Here is a 22,148-nt window from a genome sequence, read left to right as displayed (position 1 = left end):
CAGTTATATTATGTTACACCCTGATGCCCTGTCTACACATCTACACAAATGTATACACACAGCTGTGCCTGATAGGCTCAAAGGCAGATCCGCCGGAAAACACAAATCATACTGGTGGATGTCTTTCATTACTACCTTATACAGTAAGTGAAAGAAGCTGCTGTTTACAAATACATTTACAAAATAGTCATGGAAGGTCACTCCCCTCAGTGTACGCAAACACCTTGAAAATCCCTCATATGCCCAAGTCCTTCAACACCATCCAATATTTCGTCTCAGTGAGAAATAAGCCAAGGTGAATATCACATCTTGTGTTATCAGGTGGGTTGCAAATGGGATCACAGACCACCACTCAGTCAAAATGGGAGACTTCACCTCCTTTAGTGGCACAAAGATATTTTGCTACAGATCCTCTGTTTTGTTTTGGACATTTGAGAAGTATATGGCAAACAAGAGGAGAGACAGCACTGACATATTTGTTACCACACAGGTGAAAGGTCTGCTGCTTGAGGTGAAGTCTCCCATTTTGACTGAGTGGTGGTCTGTGATCCCATTTGCAACCCACCTGATAACACAAGATGTGATATTCACCTTGGCTCATTTCTCACTGAGACCAAATGCTGGATTGTGTTGAAGGACTTGGGCAAGTCAAGATAGGATGAATGCATAGCTTTGTCTATGTCTCTGCTTAAGCTCTTGAATTCCCCCAGGTTTTGCAGGCACAAACTACCCTTGAGAATAGCTAACTGGAGCATGTCTACTGTTTGGAGGTCACCTATGGCCTTTTGTCTGAGATGCATGCAAATTGTTTCCATTGACTTACAGCAGAAGTTGAATAAAGTTATGGGTCTATAATTTCACTTGTATATTACCTATCCTCCATTGTGTCGATGGAAAATGGTCACTGTATTTCGTTCAGTGTGGCAACAGCAGTACTCGGACTGTGGTTGAATGTGGTGCATAGTGGAGTAGCTGACTGTTGCAGTACATGAAGAATACAGCCCAGAATGCCATCTGGTCCCATGGATACTGTGCTCCTAGTCTTGGAGAGAGCAGTGATAACATGCTCTTTGTAGATACCACAGTTTGGAGGTGATGATGCACACATGTAAGAAGCTTGGTGTTGGGAGGTTGGATACATTTCAGGGAGCTATGTCTGCTAGCAGGTATGGAATTTACAGTGCGTCAGTGTGTGCAATACCATCCAGAGCTAGTTCAAAAGGCATGTGAGCAATACATATCAGTTTGTAGATGTAAATGAAGACAGGCGTATGGTTATCCCTGGACATGCCTTATAAATTATTACCATAGTTGCTATATGAGAGTTTTTCAAGGTGTTTGTGTACACTGAGAGGAGTGACCTTCCACGACTATTTTGTAAATGTTGTATTTGTAAACAGCAGCTTCTTTCACTTACTGTATAAGATAGTAATGAAAGACATCCACCAGTATGATTTGTGTTTTCCGGCGGATCTGTCTTTGAGCCTATCAGGCACAGCTGTGTGTATACATTTGTGTAGATGTGTAGACAGGGCATCTGGGTGTAACGTAACATAACTGTCGATGTCCTTTGTGGAAACTTGAGATTAGAAGTTGATTATATCATCCCTTAGGAGGGGTAGTTACCTTGGATGATGTTTTTGAACCTGACTCCTCCTTTAGAAATTTCAGTAGCTATTCCAGATTTTTAACATACTGTTTTATGGCTGGATTAACAGTGCTAGCACTACACATGTGCCATTACATTGTTCACTCATACTGCTGAGGAACAGGTCTGACATATTACAGATCCTTGTGGGGTGGTGCAGTATTTCTTCCATAGCATTTCAGTTTGCAAAATCCAGGTAAGATTGTGCAAGTGAGTTTGTCCTCTTATAATTATCCAGATGAGGCATTATCTGCAGTGAGTCAAAAAACTCATGTCAACTAGGCTAGTAGGGGAAACAGAGGAAAAACGATAGGTGATGATATGAGGTTTGAATCTGGTATCTGCATAGAGAATGCAAAAAGGAGGGGATATGTGATCTGAGTGGTATTTTCAGGGGACTAACCTATGTGGTGTACATTAGGAGGTCCTTCATAAGGTGTATCTATAGTTATGTTATTGATAGGTAAATGGTTTAATTATTTCTTATGTAACAGAAAGTATGACAGCTAGCTAAAGCTGCTGAGAATCTGCTCTGCTACATAACAGCAGCCAACTGTATTTGAAAATAAGTGTATTGGTATTTCTGTATGTATGAGGGCAAAGTGTTAAGGCCTCTGCACATAAACCAGAACAGGGCAGGTAATGAAAGGAAACACTATTAAAACTCACACTGAGTCCAGAAACATTAACCTTTAAATTGATACTCCTACTGTACACTCCTGCCACAAGTGTAAAGGCGGGATTTCTCCAAAAACAGATGTCAGCTTAATCTTCTTCATCTTTTGGCTACTACCATCATGGATCACCACAGCAGATCATCTATGTCCATTTCCTCTGCATCTTGCTCTGTCACACCAACCACCTGCATGTCCTCAGTCACCATGACCATGAACCTTATTTTAGTCCTTCCTCTTTTCCTCTTACCTGCTAGCTCCATCCTTGGAATCCTTCAATATACCCAGCATCACTCCTAAGCACATGTCCAAAGCAATGCAATCTTACCTCTCTGGCTTTGTCTCCAATTCGTACAACCTGACACTCTAATATACTGATTACTAATCCTGTCCATCCTCAGCACACCCAATGCAATTCCTAACATCTGGAACTCTGCCAGCTCCTGTGCTGACTCCTTTCTTTTTGTCAGTGCCACTGTCTCCAACCCATATAACATAGCTGGTCTCACTAACATCTTGTAGACCTTCCCTTTCAGTGTTATTGGTATCCATTTGTCACAAATAACTCCTGACACTTTTCTCCACCCAGTCCACCCTTCATGCACTGTCTTCTTCACTGTTACTCTGAACTGCTGATCCCAAGTATTTCCAATCATACACCTTCTCCACCTCTACTGCCTGCAGTCTAACTATTCCTCTATCCTCTCTCTCATTTACACACACATATTTTGTCTTAGTTCTGACGCCCTTCATTATTCTCCCATATAGCATAATCCCATCTCTCCAGGGTCTCCCAAACCTGTTCCCTACTCTCAATACAGATCACAATATCATCCACAAACATCATAGTCCTTGGGGACTCCTGTGTGATCTCATATGTCAACCTGTCCATCACCATTGCAAACAGATGTTATGATGTTTGTGCATACAATAAAAGGAATGTCACTGTTGTCTGTTTTATATTGGATGTGGTGACATCTACCTGTCTGCCAGGCCAGTGTGTGCCCATGGCCTGTTATGATGAATATATATCCAATAATCTGATACAGCTGATGACATCAGCAGTGTCTGTTGAAGACAAGAGGACTGTGTTCTATAGGCTGCTGTAAAATGCTCTGTATAACATCCACCAACAGCTCACACACACATCAAGTTGACTGCAGTGAGATTAGAACCCTACCTATCTAGGTTTACAGACTACAGAACACAGTACTTAACGAATGTGCCACAGCACAATTTTGACTTTAATAGGGTTGCAGGTGATCTTATAGTAGATGACATCAGCAGGCCATGTGGGGGACAAGAGATTGCAGGGTTGCTACAAATGGATGATTTTTCAAGCAAAAACACTGCAAAACTATGTCATTTGACAAGTCAATGGGGGTACATACTTCCACTCTTTTTTTATGGAGACATACACCAAGTTGACTACAGTGAGATTAGAACCCCTACCTATCTAAGTTTACAGACTATAAAACACAGTACTTAACATATGTTCCATGGCACAAGTCTGACTTTAATAGGACTACAGGTTATCTTATAGTAGATGACATCATTAGGCTCTGTGGGGGACAAGAAGTTGGAGGACTGCTAGACATGGATGTTTGTGCAAGCACAAAAACACTCCAAAACCATTCCATTGGAGATTTCAGTTGGACATTCACACTACCACTTTCTTATGAAGACACACACACACACACACACACACACACACACACACACACACACTACTGCAGTGAAAACTGAATCCCTACTTATCTAAGTGCACAGACTACAGAACACAGTTTTAATGCAAGTGGCGTGACACAAGTCTGATTTTAACAAGACTGCAGGTGAACGTATAGTAGATGACATCATCAAGGGATGTGGGAAATACCAGCTTGGGAGCCCTGCATAGCCACATTGCTCCTTAGTGTCATCTGAGGCTAGTACACTAACAGTAATATACTGTTTAGAAGCCATAGCTGTGTAACAACGCAAGTCCCTTACTTTTTGACTTTGGCAGTGCAAGCCTGTGGGCCAATAAAGCCAAAAATTGTCCATAAATAGACTTAAAGGTAAAAGTAAAAGAAAAGTCATGGACATTCAGAACTGCCATTTAGCTGAAACATCTGATATCCTTAAGGGGTAATTTGCATATATCCCATGTTACCTCTGATACTAGAGGTTTAAGGTATCACAAAGTGGAAAGTATAGCTATGCTAGATTTTTCTTTATGTGTTTTATAACCAGTTGACTTTCCTGTGTGACGTTTATACTCATTGTTTTAGATTTTGTGGGTGGGGAAAAAGCACATTTACTGTTAGAATACAAACTAGTCTGAAGACAGAAACTGCAATGGACTAAACTCACTTCCTAATGTCTCTTTTGTGTGCTGTACCAGTATTCAGCTGTGGTTGGACTGTGTGAGTGTTTTATGCCTGATACATAATAATTGCATATAGTAATATTGTAGCAATATTTTGCATAATATGTGTGTGTACTCCCATGTTAACTTAAGTTCTTTGCAAAAACGTCACTATATATTTGCATGCTGTAACAAGGTTAGACATACAAGATTATGTCATAATAGTCTTCAACACAACTGTCTAGATTCAGGCCTAACCTTGCAAATGGGGGTGGGAAATTGGCATAATGGTTAGGGTGTTTACCGTATAGACCCAAGATCCAGGGTTTGATTCTTACATGGGGTAATTGGCCAGGCTTAAAATAGCCCATAAGGACAGTTAGCCTAATAATAATAATCTGTTGACACAGCATTAGTTCAGGGCTGACTCTGTCTGATGCAAGCAGTACATAGCCAATACATGTATAGTTAAAGGTTGTGTGAGTTGCTTGGCATTAATTTTAATATATGTATGTGAGTAGGAGGAAGGTATTAGACCTTAGGTGCCTAGGTGGTCAGTGAATGTGCTATGAGTAATCTCTTAGCCAAAGTAAGGGAATACAGATAATGCCTACGTCTATCTACAAGCACAGCAGCTGGGGGTTCCTCCTTTGAGTCCTCCTGTGATTGGCGCTGTGGTGACCTATGTTTAGTGGGGGGATGTGTGTCCCTTCTCCTTGCTGATCCTGCTGCAGCTAATTCTGTAGGATTAGATTATACAGCATAGCAGAAATTGTGAATATTTGTGGGCATGTGCAAGGAGTATACTGCAAGGCTTCACCGGATATATCCAGACACTGGAACCGTGACTTCAGATGCCCAAACACACACTCTATGATATTCCTAGTTTGGGCATGTGCATTGTTAGGGCATTCTTGTGTGTGTGTGTGTGTGTGTGTGTGTGTGTGTGTGTGTGTGTGTGTGTGTGTGTGTGTGCACGCATTTCTGATGGGTGGCATAATCCATGGTTCCAGGGAATATCCAGCATCCCCAATAAATGGCCCTCTGGGATGTCCCCCCAGCAAACATCCAGTATATTTGTGATGTATGCCAGATATAGAAGTCATGATAACTGTCAGGGTAGCCAGCACACACATTCAAGATAATCCCCTGGGCATTACACATGACTTGGCAGTTGATGGAGTGGTATCCCTTGCAGTTAATGTAAATTCTACCCTGCTCACTAGGTGGTACATTGATGTGTACATGAATGCAATCTATGGCACCCAGTACTTCAGGGTAGTGTGCTACATGATAGAAGTGTTGCATATTGTTGGTCCTCTCCTCAGCAGTAAGGGGAAAATATATGTATTCACTGGCATGTATAAGCATAGCATCCATGAGCTGTGTTGGATCCTGGATGCTGTTTCCCATGACACACCTATGATGTCCCCATTTGGTCTTTGAAAAGTACCTGTTTCCACTGGGAGGAGTTCCCTTCAGTTGGCTCTGGCTCTGAGGTGAGGCCAACAGATTTCACAAAGTCCTTGTAATGTGTCCCTGTCCACCCTGTAGCAACCTGGGCCTGAACACTCTTCTCCTTCTCAGCCTAGGTCTATTGTCACCATCAACAGCATCACTGACTTCAGCCTCTAGCACATACAGATGTAGAATAGCTGCAGCAGCCCCTAGCATTATGTCAGTTATAATTCCAAGTCTCTATTCCAATGTTGTTGATGTATCTAGGGCAAATCAGAATGTAGGCTGTATGCATACTTTATATATTTCTTGAGTAGGACCACCATGTGGTATTGGCTAATTTAAATTAAATTCACCTGCTTAGGATATAATTAACAGGATTTAAAACTCCTGCTGCAGTGGTAGTATTGCGCTCTGCGCACTGATGTGCAGCAGAATACAGCTGTGCATAATGAAAGTAAAGCATGTAAAAATTGATATAATTTTCATCCCTGTTGTTATGATACACACAGAATATGTTAAGTACTGATAATTTCACTTCATTTCTATGACCTACAATGTCAGCCAGTATGATAAAAGATGACATACTCTGTACTTGAACCCAAGACTACCTGCACCCCACTCTATCACCTAACAGCTGTCACCACAGCATTAGGCAAGGAAAGACCTCTAAATGGAGAGAATTAGTAGAGCACAGTCCCACTGACAGGGTATGCGCAATGCCCAGAAGTTCTCACCAATATTGATTGAATGCATCTGGTTTATATATTTGAATGTCTATCCCATGTCTGGTACCTTTGTGGTCTGCTCACAGAGATAATTGCATAATCATTGCCATTTGCACTAAGTGGTACACTCTGCACTCATTTGCAATAAAAAACCCTAATAAAATAACAGCAAAGTACCTGACACCCCCCAATGCCATAAACAGCCATGGAAAACATAAACACCTTGTAGGAGCTTACACGAAGTGAACAGCCCTACTACACAATAAATCCACTGCTTTTTTACATCATGTGCACAATAGCTGTGCTGAGAGCCTGGAAACTACATGGATAGTGGCCATGTAATCTGGACAACAGCACTGCATCATGGAGATAATGGCATAATGTAGGGTATTACTGTACCTGTTGTGGCACTACATCATACCCATCTTTTACATTATGTTTCTATTATTCCTTTTCAAGCATTTTGCATGCCGTGGTGCACTCTGCAAAAAAGTGCTAAAAAAGTATAACATTTATAGTGATTTGACACACTCCCCTGATTCTTTTGTACATCCTCAACCATTAAGTACATTTTTCTAGCTTTTCATGGACATTCTGTCCATATTTCAGGACTTCTACGTGCCCTTGCTTCCATGTAGATCATGTACACTTCCATCACAGACACAGACCTTATACAGTTGTGTGTAGGGTTGTTGGATCACTCCACCATGTTGCATCACTTCATTAGCATTAAATTCAGCTACTTATGTGGAAATCTGCATCTCACAAAACTTTCTGTTGATGTACATGAATGAGCATGATTATGCATCACTACACAGACTTTACTGAATCTAAAACTCACTGTGCCTATGTTTGCATCATGCCACAAAGGAGAACATGGAAAAAATTACAGCGTAAGCTTTATGAAATTTGCACCAAAAATGTCTTGCAAAGAAATAAGTACATTATCAATTCAAAAAGGATGCAAAAAGGAAGCTTGACCAGGATTTAACAAAGCAGCCTGCTTTACTGCACTGTCAGCAAAATTATTTTTTTATAGATGCAAGGTGTGATCAGTGTAATGTGCATTGTAGTTAACCACAGCAATAGGGGAGGGTAGAATCAAGGAGTCCAATAGATTGTAACATTGATTTTCATCTAGTTTGCAGGCTTTAGTAATACTGTAGTTACTAATTCAATATTTTAAGCTGAAACTTGTCCATGTAACTGTCCAGTTATTAAAATCTTCTTTTTAGTACACACAGAAAATACTGCTACAAGTAGTCCATCTTCTTTCCTGATGCATAATCCATCAACAAATAAAATCAGATCAGGATTCTGTAATGGGGTGTCTTATAGGTCAGGTCTAGGAGGAAGCAAATGGTTAGTAATTAAAAAGCAGTTGTGCAGTTTTCCCTCATCTGCAGTAGGAATGAGTGAAGCAGGATTCAAAGAAGGACATTGAACAATCTTAAAGAAAGTTATTAAGTAAAGTCAATTCATATTTAAAGAGTCTGGAAGCAGAAAGATACTGAGTTTTAGTGGTTAACAGTAAGGCATGCATGGAATGTGGAACTGCAACAAAGTACTATGACCCAGAGTAAGTGCTGTTGCCATGTCAACCAGCACGGCACCGCTACAGCTCTGAAGCATGGGTGAAGGACGGCCAACACTGTATGCAAATTTGTGCTATAATAAGCAACAGGTCTGAAACTTTCATTTTTTTTTCTAAGCTAGTAATCCCAATGCTACTTTACTGCAATCACAACAAAAAAGAAAAAAAAGCAATTTATAATAATCTGGCAATCCTAAAGCAGGAGGATTTAAAAGTTGTGATTTAAGGTGAGTAAAAGCTTGTTCATGTCATGGTTGCCAGGTGAAGGAAGTTCAGGTGTATCTTTTTTCAATAAATCTAATAATGGTTTAACTATTTTAGCATAGTTAGAAATCTATTGTCTACAGTATCCTGCTAAACCAAGAAATGCTCTAAATTGTTTTAAAGTAGAAGGATGTGTTGCAGATTGTATGGCAGCAATATGAATGGGATATGCATTTTCAGAAATCAAGTGTCCTAAATATTGAATTTGTGGTTGCCAAAGCTGAATTTTGTTGTCTATTGACTTTAAAGCCTAAGTTAGCTAAGGTGGAAAGTAGAAAAATAGTGTCTGTTTGACAAGCAGTCAATGAATTAGAAGCTAAAAGTAAATCATTTACACATTGTATAAGAACAGACCCACAGGGAAATTGTATTTTATCTGTCTTTTCATTTATCTGGAAAATAAAGTAGGAGACTCTGCATAACCCCGTGGTAAGCATGTCCAAGTATATTTCTGTCCTATATATGTGAAAGCAAACAAGTACTGCCTGTCTGGATGGAGAGAAATGGAGAAGAAAGCTGAGGAAATATTTATAACTGAAAAGGTGGTGGTGAAAGGTGGTATGGAGCTATAAATGGTAGTAGGGTTACGGACAACAAGGAAAGAAGTTATAACTACTACATTTGCAACTCTAAGGTCTTGAACAAATCTATAAGTGTCTTTATCTGGTTTCTTTATTACGAGGACTACCTGGTTTCTTTATTACGAGGACTTCTAGCAGGTACAGTGATACTTTCTTGTAATATTGCAGAAATAACTGGTTCAATTCCTGATTCAACTAGGTGCTTCAGAAAGAGGATCTTGAACTAACATGGGCAGGGATGCATGAGATTTTAGGGTAATTTGTACAGGCAATGCATCCTGAATAAGTCCTACCTCTTTGTCATATGTGGTCCATAAATAGCAAGGAACAGAGTTTAGCAACTTTGCATCAGTAGGTTATACAGGGTCAAGCTGAGAAAAAAAAAAGAGAAAAGCAATTGTTCATCTAAGGTGTTTGCAACAGTACAAATTTGCAACACCAGGAATGTTAGAAGTGTCTATTACAGCTCTAAGATTTTGTAATAGTAGGATTTTGTAACTGCACACGGTCTCTCAAAATTCTGCCATCTTTAGCTGGATTTGTCCTTATTAAGGAAGGGAACCTAAAATAGCTTGGAAATCTGCTGCTGACCACAGGTGAACCACATTAATGGCAGTGGGTGCAGCATTCTTTCTACCATGTGCAGGATTTGGAACTTACTGCAATGGGTAGAAGTGAGTCATTTGCGAGCTGTCTTTCTCTTCAGATGAATTAGTCTGGTCCAAAATAACCTGCCCCATCTATAATAATGGGAAATTGCTTAATACATTTATGAAATTTTAGTTTTTGCTGTCTGGGAAACAAAGACAATACCCCTTTTTTGTGTCATTTGGTGAAGCCCATATACATTTGGGGAAATTTTGAATGGGTACAATGGGATAAAGAAGAAATGTCTGGGGCAGTGGCAGCAGTGGATGTCTGGGGCTAAGATAGGTTAGAGGTGGTGAACAACTCTGAAGTTTGCCTTGACTGAGAAGGCAGTGAAGTAGCAACTTCCATCATGGAAGAAGAAACAGCAGGAATCTGGTAGTCAGGGGAGTAGGATGGTGGAGGGGCAGTTGGTAAGATTATACAGTCATATATGACTAAGATGCAATATTTTAAGCTCTCTGAGTGGGTAAAGTCCATAACCACCTTGTCCCTGATTGCTGGAACATTGGATGAGGTTAACAGTTTTATTTGCCGCTTGCAACTGTGTTTTAAGTTTAGCTGCATTGTGTTTTAAACTATGAACTATGGAATCCTTTTCTCTATCTTTAGATTGCACTTGCCAGGCATTAAAAGCTGACCAGCAGCTTGGAGGAACTTTATTACTTTTTCTTTTAGTCTCTTTTGTAAGTTTAATAAAATGTTTCTATCAAAACTCCCAATGGGAGGAAATGCTAGTATACCATTATTTTTAGTGTTCTTGTGCCACTTATCCAGAAATAAACATGCATCCCTGTTAAAGTGATGAAACATATGTCTCATCGGTCTAGAAATAAACATGTATCCCTGTTAAAGTGATGAAACATATGTCTCATCGGTCTAGAAATAAACATGTATCCCTGTTAAAGTGATGAAACATATGTCTCATCGGTCAAGAAATAAACATGTATCCCTTAAAGTGATGATGAAATATATCTCCATCGGTCAAGAAATAAATATGTATCCCTGTTAAAGTGATTCAAGAAAATAAACATGTATCCCCTGTTAAAAGATGAAACATATGGTTAAAGTGATGAAACATATGTCTCATCGGTCAAGAAATAAACATGTATCCCTGTTAAAGTGATGAAACATATGTCTCATCGGTCTAGAAATAAACATGTATCCCTGTTAAAGTGATGAAACATATGTCTCATCGGTCTAGAAATAAACATGTATCCCTGTTAAAGTGATGAAACATATGTCTCATCGGAATGCCATGCTCCGGTTCTTTTAAAGTACCCACACTTGCTCTCTTTGCAAGGAAATTATGCAATGCTGTACTATATCATTAAAAAAGATATCCTACACTCAGACAAAATACCCACACTCATTCAAAAATGAAATCTTTCTTTTTTAAACAAAGTATACCACACTCATACAAAATGTATGCTTATAGGAAGCTTAGTAACCTGTGCAGTTAACCCACACGTATACAAAATTTACATATTGCAAAGCAACTGTGCATTTTCAATGGCATATTATATCTTAAAAAGATATCCCACAATCATACAAAAACCCACACTCATACAAAGTGGAGATATATGTTGTACAATAAACCGACGCACATACAGAGAACAGACTTACCAATTGAAGAAAATTGCCTGGAAAGAATAAATAAAGGTTAGTATGTAAATAGCAAGGTCTGCCAAGACTGAAAAGTCAAAGTATAGTGCAGTTTGTGAACTAATGCTATGAAAAGAACACTAGACAGTGAATGTCAGAGACCCCAGAAGTATCCAGCCATAGCAGCAGCCCCCATGGAGTTTGGAAAAAAATCTGAGACTAAAATGGCACCATCTGTTAAGGTAAAACATATTAATCATGAAATAAAACAACTTCAGTCTCTGCAGAGTTTAACCATTTATTAGAAATCACGTGTGGGAGACAGAACCAAAATCAGTAATGTCTCCCCAAGCAAATATGTCCAGGTATTTTTATAAGAAATACAAGTGAAAATAACAAGAGTTATCTATCAGTCCACTGCCAGCATCCAAATGAAAGTTGTTTACTACTATGATCTGTAAATGTAATTATTCATTAGAACAGTACTAAATATCTAAAATGAAATATGTTAATGTGGTTGAAATAGGTTAGTTAAAACATCCTTTTCTCAACTCAGCATTAGTAATTTTATAATAGTCAAATACTAAGAAATATAGATGTGATAAAAGCAATGCACAGAATTAGAACAGACCAGGATTTATCATGCACTATCGCAAATAATAAACTAAAAATCTCAGCACAGGCGGAAAAACTTAGAAGATACACAGATAAATATAAAGGAAAAGTACAAAATAAGCAATTTATTGATGACCCAAAAAAGTTTTATACAGAACTGGGAAACAAGGTAAAAGGAATTGAAAGGCCACCAAAAAAGAGGAAATATATACATTTTGGAGAAGTATCTCTGAAGATCCTGGGGAACATAACATAGAATGGATAGCCGAAAGACACAAACAAAGTGCATACCAAGATTATATATTCCCCATTCTTAAGAAGGGATGGGCCACCTTGAAATTGATTACTTGTATAGATCTGCAACTGTGGGACTCTACACATATCTGCTGACCTCACAAGATCCAAATGTAGTGAAAGTTTTGAAACATGAAGAGAATAAATCTAAGATGACATCTCTGCATAATTTAGAAGCATATCAGTATCAAGCAGGAATGGAAATCAAACCAAAAGTAAATAAAAATCAGGTAGAAACTGAATGTGCTAAAAACAAAAGAAAGACTATAAGGTGAAGGTCCAGATGATAAGGCAAGAAATCTGGAAAAAGCATAAATATAGTTGTAAGTATAGAAAACTTCTAGAAGAACCTGGTGTTGATCAGAAATGACTGTATGAATGGTTAAGGAGAGACAAATTCAAACCAAGAGATGAAAGGTTAATACTGGCAGCCCAAGACAGTGGGCTATATACATACTGGTTTACAAAGTCCATTGAACATGTACGAGAAAGACAAATGTAGGTTTTTGTAAAACCTAATTGGAAACAGTCGCACATCTTGTTGCTGGTTGTGACATATTAATGGCAGGACTGTATACTGAAAGGCATAATAATGTGGCAAGATTGTTGTGCAGGGGATTGTGCAAACATTATGGTATTGAAGTGGCAGAAAATACTGGAAACATGAGCCACGAAGTGTCATAGAAAATGAAGTTTATATGACATGGGATTATCCATTACCAACAGTTCAAAAAGCAGATGCTAGAAAACCAGATATGGTGGTCCAAAAAAAGAAGACAAAAGTAGCATTGATCATTGAAATCACTACACCCAGTGACTACAGTGTTTTGCATACAGAGACACAAAGTCATAAAATATCAGGATCTGCAGGCAGAAATGAGAGCAATATGGAAAAAAGATACCCAGCTAGTTCCAATAGTAGTTGGAGCAGAGGGGGTCTTATAAAACAGAATCTACAATCATATTTAGATATGTTACTGATACATGCAACTGTACGAATTACAGGAGGAGTCATTGCTGGGCATATTGCGGTGCTCTGAAGAGCACTTCTGGCTGACATCAAAGATTGAAACAATACTAATTTTATGAACTTTAATCATACTTTGACTTAGGAATAGGGTCCATTCTTGTCATAGTATTAGAAACCCAAAAGATTTGGAGAAATTAAAAACCAGTGAAATGTTCTCATGAGAAACTAGAAGAATGCAGTCTTAAGCAGACTAGCTGATACATTTCAATCCATTCACATGTTCCGGCTATCTATCAGTTTCAGCAAAATTCCTAAACATGTGCAGACCATAATAGGTCACATACAGTTTCACTTCCTGTTTGACTTCAGTATGACGTTTAACCCCTTAGAAAACACAAAAGAGTTGGGGAAATTAAACCAGTTAGCTATCCACCTTCATAAACATTGGCCAGGTTCAGATATGCTGTATGTACTGCATGATTGCTCTCCACTTCTTACTACTTCAAAAAAAGAAACGAGATTAAACAGACAGGACCATCCTGTGACAATGTTGAACTGATGAGGATACAAGGTTAACGAGATTAAACAGACAGGACCATCCTGTGACAATGTTGAACTGATGAGGATTAAACAGACAGGACCATCCTGTGACAATGTTGAACTGATGAGATCCTGTGACAATGTTGAACTGATGAGGATACAAGGTTAACGAGATGAAACAGACAGGACCATCCTGTGACAATGTTGAATTGATGAGGATACAAGGTTAAGAGATTTTCAATACCCAGATTACCGTGGCTGAGATAAAATGCTCCATTGCTTTTACATATGATGCTAGTGAGACTAACAGGTCTATAGTTACCTTGATTCATAGTTGGCCACCTTTGTAGAATGACATTGCAATGGCTATTTTCCAAGCTTCAAGAATGTAACCAGTGGAGATGGTTAGATTAAAGAGGTTAAGTAGGGTCTCAGTTAGGTCATATCTGACATGGATTAGAAGGCAACCTGGTAAATTCTCACGGCTCATGAGTGAGCTGTTCTTAACTTTTAAGACTGCTGAGGAAACTTGTTCCATGGCAATTAAAGAGGGTGACAGGGTTTGTGGAATATGTGGAACAGCTATAACTATGGGTACAGTAAAATGTGCACTAAATTTGTCAACTACATTAGTAGCTATTTCCTTTGAGTCAGAGTGCGCAGTATTACTGTGGACTAACACTAAACATTATTGGGTGTTCTGACATAGACTTCCTAACATAGTTAAAGATTTGTAGTTTTTTTTTTTTTGCTTTAGTGTCTGTTTTAAGTTCATATTCAGGTTTGAGCATCCTAATGATTCCTTTAACTCTGTATTGGTTTGCTTAAGTGTGCTTTAAAGGTAGGTAGAATGAGACCTCTTTATAAGCATGAAGGAATTTATTTTTCTTATTATATAAGTAGATTCTGTTCCACTAATGCTGATGGGTATAGTAGTAAAATAAAACACGATACAAATTCAGTTGTTCTTATGGAATGTGATATGACAACAGATAGAATAACTGAGTAAGCATTATGTTGTTATGAAACAAAAGTAAGTTGTATTTCTGGAAGAGAGAGATGCTCAAGCTTTGATAATCTCTGGAAGCATAACTGCACTTGCCAAAGAGCTTGTGGTATCCAAGCATAAGATCATTTAAAAATCCTTCACACATGTAGAAATTCAAACAGTTCTAGGAAAACATTTGGATCCTGAAGCTGTAATACCTACACTGACTTGCCATGTTACATTATGAAAATATTTTTTATAATGCACTATGGAAAATGAAATTGGAGGAAGAAGAGGCAATAAGCACAGTGTGGCAGGCTAATACAATTAATAACAGAGTTAAAGTAATGGCTTGATATGTTCATTCCATATAGGGAATGGGGAAGCAAAAGACAGCATCATTCATAAAGATGCCCAAAAACAAAAGCAGGAAAAGGAGGTTGCACAGAAACTACAAATGGGGAATAGAATTTGTCTATGATTAAACACTGAAAAGGCCCCTGTATTTTACAAAAACACTGGCAGCAATGATGCATTAAAAATAATAATAATGTAAGAGTTTAAAAACTGTAGGTGAACTGATGGCTCTGAAGTAAAAGTCAGTGCAGGGCAAATGTCTGCACTGAGACTTAAGAAGTGTTAATGAAAAAAATATAGAAGACAAAAACAGAATTGCATTCAAGTGAAGCCCCTCAGTGAAAAGAAATGGTAGTAAATATTTAAAGTGAGATGGGTAAGAAAATCATCAGCAGCAGCTCCATTTTCCCCATTCACTACTTGGGGTAGGGGGTGTCAGTGTCTCTCAACTACCATCTTAGACAGTCATGTCTGACTGTTGTAGGTTTGGGGTAAGGGGTGTCAGTGTCACTCAACTACCATCTTAGACAGTCATGTCTGACTGTTGTAGGTTTGGGTAGGGGTTGTCAGTGTCACTCAACTACCATCTTAGACAGTCATGTCTGACTTTTGTAAGTTTGGGGTAGGGGGTGTCAGTGTCACTCAACTACCATCTTAGACAGTCATGTCTGACTGTTGTAGGTTTGGGGTAGGGGGTGTCAGTGTCACTCAACTATCATCTTAGACAGTCATGTCTGACTGTTGTAGGTTTGGGGTAGGGGGTATCAATGTCACTCAACTACCATCTTAGACAGTCATGTCTGACTGCTGTAGGTTTAGGTAGGGATATCAGTGTCACTCAACTACCATTTTAGACAGTCATGTCGGACTGTTGTAGGTTATGGGTAGGGGGTGTCAGTGTCACTCAACTACCATCTTAGACAGTCATGTCTGATTGTTGTAGGTTTGGGGGTAGGGGGTGTTAGTGTCACTCAACTACCATCTTAGACAGTCATGTCTGACTGTTGTAGGTTTGGGGTAGGGGGTGTCAGTGTCACTCAACTACCATCTTAGACAGTCATGTCTGACTGTTGTAGGTTTGGGTAGGGGTGTCAGTGTCACTCAACTACCATCTTAGACAGTCATGTCTGACTGTTGTAGGTCTTCTCTCACACACTCCATCTATCTATTTGCTGTACACTGTCATTTTCTATAGCTTTCTTCCTGTATGTCCCAAATCTTATTCGCCAGAATGTCTAAATGTATGTGTATGAGTGAAAAGGTGCCTGTACAGTGCAATGCATGGGCCATCAGAAGACACTACCTTCGTAAAGGGCTGTGAAAAAATGAAGTCATGTCTGACTTTTGTAAGTTTGGGGTAGGGGGTGTCAGTGTCACTCAACTACCATCTTAGACAGTCATGTCTGACTGTTGTAGGTTTGGGGTAGGGGGTGTCAGTGTCACTCAACTACCATCTTAGACAGTCATGTCTGACTGTTGTAGGTTTGGGGTAGGGGGTATCAATGTCACTCAACTACCATCTTAGACAGTCATGTCTGACTGTTGTAGGTTTGGGTAGGGATATCAGTGTCACTCAACTACCATTTTAGACAGTCATGTCGGACTGTTGTAGGTTTGGGGTAGGGGGTGTCAGTGTCACTCAACTACCATCTTAGACAGTCATGTCTGACTGTTGTAGGTTTGGGTAGGGGTGTCAGTGTCACTCAACTACCATCTTAGACAGTCATGTCTGACTGTTGTAGGTTTGGGGTAGGGGGTGTCAGTGTCACTCAACTACCATCTTAGACAGTCATGTCTGACTGTTGTAGGTTTGGGTAGGGGTGTCAGTGTCACTCAACCACCATCTTAGACAGTCATGTCTGACTGTTGTAGGTCTTCTCTCACACACTCCATCTATTTGCTGTACACTGTCATTTTCTATAGCTTTCTTCCTGTATGTCCCAAATCTTATTCACCAGAATGTCTAAATGTATGTGTATGAGTGAAAAGGTGCCTGTACAGTGCAATGCATGGGCCATCAGAAGACACTACCTTCGTAAAGGGCTGTGAAAAAATGCAATTTAGAAATGTACAAATAAATCAATCATTGGGTCTTCCTCATTGCAGATAAAGCTATTTCTAAATCACTATTTTTCATGATCGTGTAAATTAATTTCCCTGTGGTAAACTATTTACATCAGTGGCAATGAGTTTTTCTGAATTTTAGCATACATTAATGATCGTGGCAACGGCAGCAGTGGAAATGCAATACACTGACAAAATCATGTCTTTCACTACAAAGGGTAGTTATAGACAAAATCCTCCTTCTGCTACAACTTTTCCACTGTCTGTACAAGTTTCTTAAGACATCCCTTTTTTCATTTGCTTTCAGTTCCCCTTGGACAGAAGTAGCTTTAAAACTCTGCATTTTCTTACCACTTACTTCTTTCTGGAAATGGCTTGATTGTGGCCAACACATGGTTTAAGAGACACAGTGACAAGATCACATACAAGAGTTTCAATATGCAACTCAGGTAGACTTCGTCCTAGTAGGGAAAGGACACTGGGATAGAATAAGTGATTGCAAAGTCATTCACAGTGAAATAAACCACTGGTTGTCACTCAGCAGCAATCAGTGGTCAGACCAGGCTCTAAGATTACCAGAGACTAAGCTGAGAACCAGAAAGATGACTGAAGAAAAAGTGGAATAGTCCAGAAAAATACATTGGGCTCTAGCACCTTCAGAAAAAGGTAAAGGGAAAGTTACAAAGACGTGTCTGGAGAACTTCTCCCCAGGTTTTCACTGAAAATTGGCTTCATTCCAAGTTGGACTTTCCCAGTAAACAACATCATCATCAGCCCCCTTTTTCCCCATTTTTCTACATGGGGTTGGGATATCATGTTAACTGTCACCAACTCTCTCGATTCAGTGCCACACTCCTGCCTTCTTCAACACTCATGACTGACTGTTGCAGATCTTCCGTTGCACAATCCATCTGCCTCTTTGCTGGATGTCCTCGCTTCCTCTTACACAGTGGTGATGGAATACATTAGCAGATAGGAAGGAGAGAACAGATCAACAATGTTGCTGTATGCAGACAATATAGCATTATAGGAAGACTGTGAAAAACAACTTCAGCAAAGCATAGTGAATGGAATGCAGAAGTGATGGTACAAGAGATGAAACTAAGTAGAGACTAGACAGTGGTAATGGCAGCAAATGAGGGAAAGCATAAGATGATGAGAATTGAGATAGAAGGGAAAATTAGAGGAACAGGATAACAGCTTTAAGTCCCTAGGAGGGGTGGTTGAGGAGAAGGGAGGTTTGAATGAAGAGGTCAAAACTAAAACCAGAGGGCTATAGCCAACTGGCACTGAATGTCAGGGTAGTGTATGATAGAAGAATGCCAGGGAAACTGAAACATAAGGCATACAAAACAGTGGTATGACCACTATTATTATATAGTAAAGACACCTGGATAATGAAGGCAGCTCAGCTGAGGAAGCTAGAGGTGATGGAGGTGAGGTGCCTGGGAATGCACAATGTGAAAGAGACAAAGAAATGAGGATATTAGAGCAGAAGCCCAAGTAGCTTCAACTGCAGAGGATCAAAAAGAAGAATTACTCTGGTTTTGGCACATGTGCAGGAAAGCAAAATGCAATCTAGCAAAGATGATTTGGGACAGCAGGAAGAAGGCAAGAGGAAACAAAGGTATCCAACAAAGAAATGGATGGATTGAGTGAAGGCCTGTGATAGTCAGGCATGACTGCCAAAGAAGGTAGTAGTGTAGCATTGCATCAAGAAAGATGCCGAGAGTCAACACAACACCTCAACCCCAGTTACAAAATGAGGATGGGGTTGATGATTCTGATGAGGATGGTACTGAGGAATACAGAGGTCAATATCAAAAACTCAAATGTTTACTTACCTGAATACCTATACACCGATACATATTCCGCGAACCGCATGTACACCAAACGCCCTAAACCGTGAAATTCAAAAACTCGAAATTTCATAGTTGTCCCATCCCACTGCCCGCTACATACTACCTACATAAGCAAACTAAATAAACCACATACATACACTAACCAATACCCTACTTCTAACCCTAAACTAAACCCTACTTCTAACCCTACACTAAATCTTTCATATACCACCGAGTATGCACTTAACTTAACCCGCACCCTAACCCTAAGGTCTGTAACTATCACACACTTACCTTAAAAAGCTATACCCAACAAACTAAATAATCCACACACATACACTTAATAAAACCCTTCTTCTAACCCTACACTAAATCTCACATACATTACCATCTATGGACTTACCTTAACCTGCACCCTAACCCTAAGGTCCGTAACTATCGCACACTTACCTTACGGAGCTATACCGCAGAAGGGCCAACCATGACTATCGACTTTTCTGATTTCGTGCTTCAGGACGATCAATGTTTTTGTGGTTTGATGAAGACCTGTCGGCGTTTAGGTGTTCGGTTAAGTAAACATTTTAGTTTTTAATATAGACCAGAATACAGCAATATAAAAGTAAACTTCTCCTGAATTTACCATCCAGATAAGTTGTGATTGTTTCAGCAGCATTCCAAGAGTGTTATATGTTAAAGTCTTTGATATTTTCTCATTGTACAAATAGGAGATGTCTGTAACTAATGTTAACTAAAGCATTTTTCACTGTTACTATGGACTGGACTGTCGTAATCTTCCAGTGATGTTTAAATGTATTTAACTAGAATAATTTCTGCTGTAGACATCATCATCAAACATCAAAAAGTCCTAGCCATCATTCAATATATCAGACATTTTCAACTTCTAACTGTCTCAGTGAACTTCTATTCAACCAAAGGAGAGGGACCACAGATTCAAAGTTCTATCTTCTGTAATCATACATAAATATGGAAAGAAAGCCATATCATGTATGGATACATAACAGAGTTCCCTGAAATGAGTAGCTCACAAAACACATTTAAAAGCTTCTAATGAATGATCCCTAAAAATGACCAGACCCATATGTTCTCCTGCATATCCAAACTAAATACCAAATAGAGGAGACTTACCATGAAGATGTACCAACGCAACTCCGATGTGTCATTAGTGGAACACAAACATTCACAGGTTCATGGGCTACAATTAGGCTAATGATCACTTTCATAGGCTACTACTAGGCTAATGACCACTATAGCCTTTATAAGCCTAGCCATGCACCCCTACCCAATTTGTCCCCAAGTACCTTGGGTGTCTCTTAGGAGGGGGTATGTTAGTAAGGAGGCAGCTAAGGGGTTTGTTAATTAGGAACATTTTATGTATCAACAGCCTACATCTATCAGATACATCAGAGCCAGATCAGGGATGAATTTATGATTTTCCATCCAGTGGTCAAAGTTTCATTTAAATAAGATCAGGGATGAATTTTGCTTCACATGGATGGGGAGCATATTCCACAACATAGGGATCCTTTGAGTCACATATCTGTCCCTCCAGCATGTTCTATTTATGTTAAAAGTTAAGTTTTTAATCCTTGGATCTAGTGTTTCTGGTGCTGTTTGTTTTGTGGATGTGCAAAGGATCCATCAGGGCTGGATCTCAGGATGCCTTATAAGACAAGCATAGATCGCCTCTCAGCAACCTGTAGGATACTGAGTACAGAGGAAATGGCTTTTAAATGATGCATGTAGGACAGCGCATTCATACCATGGATTCTCCTAGGGAGGAATGTTTGTGGGTATTCCACCTGTTGCAAATGTCTGGTTAGGTACATGCCAAAGGGGGCATTGTACTCAATGACGGGTCTGATAAGGGCTGACTACAGTGTTACCATAATTTTCTTGGACCTGGATGCCATACCATTATCTATAAGTTGGGCAACATAGAAATATTTCCTTAGTCTGTTTGCTACATGATGGTCCAAAGCCAGATTACTGTCTACATATGTTCCTAGAGCAATAACTACTGGGTTGACTCTTAGAGGCATTTTATTGATGGAGTAATTAACTCGAGTGATCAATTTCTCACTGATGTCAAGACACTCCATAGCCATCCCACACTTGAGATGATTAAATAATAAAGTACAAGTCGTGGTTCATATTTCCTGAGTTAAAGAGTATAAAAAATGGACAGACAGAGCCCTTTGGCATTAAAAGGGTAGAAACTGATCACATAAGCTGCTAATTTTTGCAATTTTGGTGGGTATTTATGCAATTCTTTTTGATAATAGTTGACTTATATTTTATTGTAATTGCTTCTTTCCAACAATGTTTGTCATCTTTTATGGTGTCACACCTTTATTCTTAATGTATTATTTTAATGTGTCTGAGTTATTACTGGTTCAAACCCTATCTCCTGTTTTATCCATTCTGTTATCAAAGGTAATAGCCATGCAATATTAATTGCACTTATTTAATTACAATGTTAGATTATTTTACAGTAAATGCTTTTTGTTCCATTTCTTTAACTAATCATGAACACAGTGCATTTTACCTCATGTACATATATATATATATATATATATATATATATATATATATATATATATATACATTGTCCTATTATTTTCCTAAGTTAATTAGTGTTGTTTTGTGTTAGTATTATAATTAGATTGTTTAGAATTTCTCTCTAATACTGACATTTTTTATATTACAAGTTAGTTTACTCGGGACCAAACTTCTAATATTCTTCAAATCTCTTTCCAGTGTCCTGTAACATTTAAATCTTTTCTTAAATGCTAAGTCTCTGAAGGTGTATCATCTAATAAAGTGCTGGGCTGTACTGTAATAATGAAAAACCTGTGTAGTTGATTAACCCTGGGATTCATAAAGGATTGCTGCAAGAGGTAAGTTCTAACAT

The 22,148-nt window shown here is 39.0% G+C and overlaps 1 protein-coding gene across 2 annotated transcripts in view; it reads left to right on the top strand.

The window, feature by feature from the left end:
- Positions 1-22,148, top strand: part of LOC122808379 (1-phosphatidylinositol phosphodiesterase-like) — a 221,543-nt gene that overhangs the window by 101,275 nt on the left and 98,120 nt on the right. The window contains exon 1 of one of the 2 annotated variants that reach the window (XM_044079356.1): positions 8,480-8,676. The exons of the other annotated variant lie outside the window; for it this stretch is intronic. The gene's annotated coding sequence lies outside the window, so the exon portion shown is untranslated. Of the gene's footprint in view, positions 1-8,479; positions 8,677-22,148 lie in introns of those variants that run through there. 2 annotated transcript variants of the gene reach the window in all.

This window comes from Protopterus annectens, chromosome 1.part1 (assembly GCF_019279795.1).
Source record: "Protopterus annectens isolate FY-2018-M chromosome 1.part1, PAN1.0, whole genome shotgun sequence".
Classification (NCBI taxonomy): Eukaryota; Metazoa; Chordata; order Ceratodontiformes; family Protopteridae; genus Protopterus; species Protopterus annectens.
The sequence above is the reverse complement of the archived record's forward strand: the minus strand, read 5'-3'. Positions and strand labels throughout refer to the sequence as shown.